Genomic DNA, 8,453 nt, shown 5'->3' on the forward strand with positions numbered 1-8,453 from the left:
ATGTAGAGGCGAGCGCGCGTTTAGGTCACCGGTAAGATTTTTTAATACACTTTTATTAGCTTCAGACGTATGTATGTATGTTTGTAAAGGAATCTTTGAACATGATTTTGACTCCCCTCAAAACGTCAGATTAACTAGAAATTAGGTATACTTATTAAGGACCGATGACAATTCAATATTAAAAAAATTTGAAAAATAAATATTGAAAAAATTGAAATTCAACTAAAAATTGAAAAATAAATAATATGTGACGTATCAGTAGTTATAAATATTTTATGAACAGATATGAGTAGAAGGGCTATTTTGATAATATAATTAATAACCTGAAAAGCACCCCACGCTTTTTTTACAATAAAATATTTTTTTCTTACACTATTTTTTATTCAAATTTATTTTCTATTTTTTAGTTGGATTTTCTATAAAAGCGTATTTTGTTAGTTTTTTTAAATTATTATTTACTTTGTGACATTTTGTACGTTGAATTGTGATACAAAGGAATTTGTATTTCTACGCTTTCATATTGTTATAGTTAGCCGGTATTGTGAAGTTGATGTTTTCCTAATAAAATGTCAAAGCGTGAACTTTGATCTCGTATTTCTTATTACATTTCCATTTTATTATTTCCGACGTATCAAACACTTTACAGTTTTCGTGGTGGCGACTGATTTGTTATTATGGAAGAGGTTACTTAGTAGTACACTGTCTGTGTTTGAAAAAAGGTAATGCGACCAATTCGCGTGGTGTCATTATAATAAGTGTTGCAATTTAAATTTAATTTAATTTAAATTCCTTTCGACGGTAAAGATGTTCGTATTTTATTTCAATTAAATTATTGTGTATGTTATTCTTCGGTGTCGTTGACTTCGCGAAGAATCTATTGTGAATTTCATGCTACTCATTATGTTATTGTAAGCGAGATGAGTACTTCCAAGATTATCGATTCTTTGAAATCATTAAAGAGAACATTCAAGAGCAAAGCTTAGTTATATCTAAGAGCTTTAATTCTATGAAGTTATGAATTTAACATTTCCAATGAAATTGTATTTTGTTTTATTGCTATTTTAATGGATGTGATAATGTTTTTCTTTGCTTGCGCATATTAATGGGCTTGATTTTATATGTAACCGTCGCTTATGTGAATGTACATATACTTAATATCCACGGTACATATGTAAATGATACCAAGTATAAAACTCTTGAAACATTTACGAGTAAAATATGATTTTTTTTATTTATTTTTTCTGGAAAAATAAGATGTTCTTGTAACAGTAAACTATAGAACAGAAGAGATCCGACAAAAAGATGAATCGCGCTAATGACATTTTTCAGGATAAGTTTCATTCACAACTGCTGTTTGAAAAAATGATCGTGTAATGGTTTGCTTTGTTTGTGGTGAAGAAACTATTATTATATTTGTATTATTAATAACATAACGTCTGTCTACCGAGGAAAAACACTCGCTTAAAGGAAGATCTCTATGTCATTTACTATATAGTTCACTATATAAACATCAAAGTCTCTAGTTCTTGATCAGTCAGTTTGGTCCTATGTAGCTCATTATATGAACATCAAAGTCTCAAATTCTTGATGAGGCAGTTTGGTCCCAATGTAATATTTAAAATTTTAGTCGTCTTGGGTTGTAATATAAATGTCTTTGCAAACACAAATGGACACAAAGAAAGTTTTTATTTAAGACGAACACAAAATATATAAAGAAGGAGAAAGTAAACAAGAAATAGATAGTCCAAGCAACACAAGCAGGTACACGAAACAAAAAGCAATAATTAAAAAGGCGTAGTACAGAAAAGATAATACGGGATGCGCGCTCGCAAGTCAGATTTCGACTGGTGGCGGTGGATCGGTAAAAATGCGACCGATGTACTAGCGAAATATATAGCCGCCGCTACACTGCAGTTATCGCCTGACTTTGCTTGTGAATTTTATTTTGTTTAGTGTAAATAATGTTTTGTATGATTGTGTGATAAATGAATGTGTTGATATAAAATAAAGTCTGTATGTGTTGTTGTGTAGTGTAATTATAATAAAATATTATAAAATAAATAAATACATGTGAGTCACCCACAAAAATGGACGCTTAATTTGATATCTGGTCGTCAGCCGTCAAAACGGGAACGACAATGAGAGCTTACGCAATTTCCCGCAGTACGCATACGTCGGCACCGATCTATCAAGTAGGGAAAAGCGTGGGATTACTCGGGCGGACTTAAGCTTTACAAACGTTCCTTGAATTCCACGTTTAGCGACGCGAAACCAAGCCTTAATTAAGGAGCACCCTAACTCCTCATGACGCATCGGATACGTACGTTCAACCGGCTCGGCACAGTTTGTTTGGACAGTCAATACCCAGGAACGGATTAGGCCGAATTCACGTAGAGTTTGTTAGCAGTTAGCGTGTTTAATTTGAACACTAATCTCGTTGGATTATTTGTTACGAAACAGTAATTGGTTATTATTGACGCTACTTTACCTTTGCACATGTTTCATTCGATTTTAATATCGAAGGTTTTTTTTTATAAGACCTCTGCAGTTTCCGACGTACAAAAATAATATCAATTTAATACGAATTGAAAAACAAATCTACAAGCATTGGAAGAACTATATGATTTTCTCTTCAGCCGGGGTCGAATAGCTATCTCAGCCGAGGAATGTGCTAATAACAAGATCGAAAAACCGAACCGAGATAAAGTCGGTCTTTAGAAGGAGGGTGAATTTTAATTAAATGCGTCTACGGACATTAACGAGATGAAACCGGGGGATCTTTAATCGCGTGATTTGTTTGTCCCATCGCTCTAGACCCAATCATCAAACGGGTACGCTAAGTTTTGATTGCATCGTTTTTCATTTAGTTGCTAGGTGATTACATTAAGAGATTTTCTTATTCGCTTTTTTTCTTTTGCTGACAAAAGGTATTAGAAATTATGAAATGGTACGGTTAGATTAGTCGCATTTTTTAGGTCATCATCGGCTAGGAGAACTTAGTTTCAACGAACTTGAAAAACATTTTGTATTAACGCCAGGCACGTTTTCATTGAATCGTATTTAGCGGAATATAACCACTACATAGTATAAAACAAAGTCGCTTTCTCTGTCCCTATATCTGTCCCTATGTATGCTTAAATCTTTAAAACTACGCAACAGATTTTGATGCGGTTTCTTTTAATAGATAGAGTGACTGAAGAGGAAGGTTTATATGTATAATAGCATCCATTAAATAGTGGAGAAATCAGTAATAAATTACAGTTTCCGAAGCGAAGCGAAGGCGGGTCGCTAGTTTTACAATATAACGCGATTCGTGCGAGATAATGTTTGTCACCGTTTTTTGATGCGTGCAAAGAAAATTTAATAGACAATGCGCGAAAATGTGTAAGTGTTAACGTTCACTCACATCCATTTTTTGGATCCTCAGCGTGAGAAAAGGTTTCGACAAAACAGTGTCCCGTTCTCGAGCCTTTAAAAGAATTCCGTATTTTCGATCTCGAAGGAACAATAAACCTATTTCTTTTTGTTTTATCTTTCACTCTGAAACGGAGGACGAATGATGCTTGGGGTCCGAAACTCGGATTATTTGTTCTGTGATATACGATTAGCTACAGAGTCGTCTTTGCTGTTTGTTTAGGTCTCTTGTCAAGCAACTTTGATTTAGTTCGGTTTGGCGAGCAGGATTGTTCAAGGTTTAAGGTCAGGCTACAGTTATGTCAAATCGGTTATACTGTCAATAGCTGTAGGTCTTTTTGTAGAACTTCGTGTCAATCTACTAATATCAATATAATGGAGCTAGATAAGTTTTTTTTTTTAATTTGAGTCTTTTATTTTGTACTAGCTGACTCGGCAGACTTCGTAGTGCTTCAATCGATAAATAAAAGACCTAAACTTTTGTATAAAATAAACTTAAAACAAACAAAAGGAATCCGTCCGACGGGGACACATCAAAGGAAAAACAAAATTGTTTGTTTTTATATAATTCCGAGCTTTTTCATATTTATTCACCTTTTAAACCTTCTCTGGACTTCCACAAATAATTCTAGACCAAAGTTAGCCAAATCGGTCCAGCAGTTCTCGAGTTTTAGCGAGACTAACGAACAGCAATTCATTTTCATATATCTAGATTTCAGTTCATACAACAATCAAATCAGAACAGTTTAATTTGTTGTTCTTATATACAAAATCTCACTTTTCATATTATGAAATAGTAGTAAAATTCAATCTGTATTTGATATTTGTAGCGAATACGGTAGTAGATTCGGAACAAAAAAAAAAAGTAGAATCAGTTTAAATAAATCCTAGATGAAACCCTGAATAGTGTTATTAATCATACACAGGGACTAGAACGGTGTTGCAGTGCTTAGAACCATTTACTGCTTGTCCCGGGGTCTTGGGTTTTGATTCAAAAGAAGCGTCCAAGTAACGATGGCTTTGTTAGTCGTTATTTGATGGTTTTATTTATGCGTATATCTGTATAGCCGACTAAAAGTATGTTTTCAAGTATTCTAGTAGTTGTAATAAAATATTTTCCAGTTCCTATTTCAAAAGCTTACAAACGTGAGCATTTTGAATACATTCAGTGAAACATTTTTATTTTTATTGTTTAGATGAGTGGACGAGCTCACAGCCCACCTGGTGTTAAGTGGTTACTGGAGCCCATGGACATCTACAACGTAAATGCGCCACGCACCTTGAGATATAAGTTCTAAGGTCTCAGTATAGTTACAACGGCTGCCCCACCCTTCAAACCGAAACGAATTACTGCTTCACGGCTGAAAATAGGCAGGGAGGTGGTACCTACCCGTGCGGACTCCCAAGAGGTCCTACCACCAGTAATTACGCAAATTATAAATTAGCGGGTTTGATTTTTATTACACGATGTTATTCCTTCACCGTGGAAGTCAATCGTGAACATTTGTTAAGTATCTATTTCATTAGAAAAATTGGTACCCGCCTGCGGGATTCGAACACCGGTGCATCGCTACATACGAATGCACCGGACATCTTATCCCTTAGGCCACGACGAATTCGAATGTGATGAAGTAGTCCATTACGAAAAAACATATTAATTGCTTGCATTTGTAGTAGCTTAGTAGTTGTTAAATAAACGAGCTAAAATTTATATTTAATTTTTTTTTTTTTATTACTTAAATGGGTGGACGAGCTCACAGCCCACCTATTGTTAAATAGTTACTGGAGCCCATAGACATCTACAACGTAAATGCGCCACCCAGCTTGAGATATAAGTTCTAAGGTCTCAGTTAGTTACAACGGCTGCCCCACCATTCAAACCGAAACGCATTACTGCTTCACGGCAGAAATAGGCGGGGTGGTGGTACCTACCCGTGCGGACTCACAAGAGGTCACAACAATAATAGTTTAAAGAACGGAAATGTAAATTGACCAATTACTTTAATTTGTTTTTTTTTCTAACCTCTCAGTTACCTTAAAACAATAAAATATTCAAATGCTAGAATCCAATTTGTAGTACAAAACGACTGTGTTCAAATATGCATGGGGGTGCTTTGAATTGCAGTGTCCTGAAGAGGGCGAAGCGGGGTCACTTTATGTCGTCGAGGGTAAGAAAGAATGAAATTTATTATTTTACCCTATTGACTCATTATGCAGAGGACCCTCTAATATAATTTGGGAATTCATTGATTTTCCTCACTATTATGCAGACAAATAGTAATGTCATAATTTAGACAAGTGTTATTAAGGTCTTCGATCTCTTGCCTCAAGGTGAGTGGCGGTTTTCAAATTGAGGTGTGTTTGGGTTTCGTTTTCACAGCATATCATCATTCTCCTGCTCGTCTCCCAGTCACCTGGGGTCGGCGCAACATGTTTCTCTTTCTATACTCCTCGATCATATACCATTTTTTCGCTCACTCCCCTCTTACACATATCGTCTTTCACGAAATCCATCCATTTTCACAGCATAGATGCCCTAAAATTATTCCTTCCTTACTACGAGCCATACGATTTGCTATTGGACGCTACGAGCTATAACGCTTGTAGCAGTCAAAGCGGAGGTCAACGCATCATTGCATGTCTGAAAAAAAAAGAAAATCGCCGAATTAGTGCAATAAAAAAGAGAACATATCGTATTCACTGCAGCATAAGTTTGTATTTTCCTGATATTAATTTAGTAAAATTTTTCTTTGCCATTTTCTGTCTCCTTCTTCAGCGGTCTCAACTATTTTTCTCCGCTTTGGTTTGTCTTCTTTGGAACGTCATCTTTGAAAATATGGAACTTTCTAGTCTTTTAACTATTTCTATCGCTTCGTCTCTTTGGATATTCGTAATAGATTCTCAGATTTTTTACTCTTTCGCAGTAAATATTTAATGGCGAATGTTGCGGAAATGAAAAAAGCTATTAAATATTCATTTTTCGTATTCAGAAGCATTTTTTTTTCCAGTATAAAACACGAAATTTGAATGGCTTGATCAACACTGGCGCTTCGAACTTGACTGAGCAAATACGAAATTGCGAAGCGTTGCATCGAAGCCTTTATTGTGAAATTGATGTTATGAGATTTACGATATTCTAAAAGAAAATAAATGGGATGGATATCTGATGATAATAATAATTTCTTTAATCGCGCTTATATTACGAGGATGCTACGAATACCGTGGACTGCCATGAGAACTAACGAGTCCATTCTAAAATGCAGCCGTTGTAACTATACTTGAGACCTTCGAACTTATATCTCAAGGTGGGTGGCGCATTTACGTTGTAGATGTCTATGGGCTTCAGTAACCACTTAACACCAGGTGGGCTGTGAGCTCGTCCACCCATCTAAGCAATAAAAAAAGGGAGCTAAACATCCGAAAAAGGCTCTCTGCCATCTTTTTTATTGCCCTTGTAGGCAGACGAGCATACGGCCCACCTGATGGTGAGTGGTTACCGTCGCCCATGGACTTCAGCAATGCCAGGGGCAGAGCCAAGCCGCTGCCTACCGTTTAATACTCTCCACAAGCCTCGTTTGAAGAACACCGCACCGGGAAACATCTGCCGAGAACGTGCTATGAGCTTCTTCGGACACATCATGCGATCTCCCAGACATGAATTAGAGAAGCTCATAATTGCGGGTCGCATAGAAAGCAAGCGCGCCGTGGGCAGAACACCAGTCAGATGTTCAGATCCAGTAAGAGAAGCACTTGATGGTAGTCTATGCCACGCGGGCCATGCCACCGATGGTCCACACCATGCTAACGGTAGGCAGCGGCTTGGCTCTGCCCCTGGCATTGCTGACGTCCATGAGCGACGGTAACCACTCACCATCAGGTGGGCCGTATGCTCGTCTGCCTACAAGGCAATAAAATAATAATCTAACACAGTGGAAGAACGTTACATGTGGTCGCGATCCTCAGCAGTGAGAGAACGATATAGAAGAAGACATTACGAAGACATAGTAATGTGTTCATTTAAGAAATGCTTACCTCAACATTTTATTATTATGCTTCCATTTTACGACGGTGTTACGGCTGTATTGTAATTACACGAGACCCTTAGTAATCCGAGTGCGTTCGTATATTCACAACGTTATTTACGTTTGGCTGTTGCTTTTTATGGTTTAATGTACAAAATATTACATAGATCTGCTCCGTGGGCACACTTAAGGTTATTGCTTCAGAGCATTCGTTGTAAAAGCACTTAGAAGAATGAGTTAGTGCTGTGTGCAAAAAAGATTTGGTGGTGCTTTGAAGTTGAGCGTTGATTTGTTCTTGAAGATAACCTTTGAAAAAGCATTTGTTGAAACGCTTGAATCCAGTTGCTTTGTTTGTCGGGCACGAGAAAATCAGCTCACTAATCGCTGAGTATTGGGTCTACAATAGGAATGCTGGAGTAATCACTTAGTATTGGATTTACAATAGCAGTGCCATCCCTAAAACATAGGATTGAAGTTTCAAATGTAACAGTAACGCTTTTTTTTTTCTACTAAGTTATACTCTAGAGCTGGAGAGATATTTTAAGATGGAATAATCTGGATTGTACGACACATGTCATAAATAATACACATAAATTATTTATAGATAAGCAACTCAAGCACTCAACAAAAATATTTACGGGCGTCGGCCTCTAGATGGCGTTCCTTCGATTAATTTCTCATTGTTCCTGTAGATGGCAGTAACATATTACCTATCCTATATTTTATTTTTAATGAAGAATTTTGTAAATTTTCAGAAACCACAAATTGATAAAATTTAATCAATTTGTCTATAACAAATAAAGACTTGTATGATTAAATTAAATAATCAAAAGCCTTAACTTTAACAACATATAAGTTTAGGGGCATCCGCTACAAGATGTCGCTAGTTTGCATATAGAAATAATATTTGTCTAAAAGTATCGCAGTTGCAGGGCCCTGACACATGTTATACCTACTTTAAAAAAAGAAATAATTATCTTTACAAATGACAGCGCGACTTTAATCCTTCTTATAAGG

This window comes from Bombyx mandarina, chromosome 23 (genome assembly GCF_030267445.1).
Source record: "Bombyx mandarina strain Sakado chromosome 23, ASM3026744v2".
NCBI classification, from domain to species: Eukaryota; Metazoa; Arthropoda; class Insecta; order Lepidoptera; family Bombycidae; genus Bombyx; species Bombyx mandarina.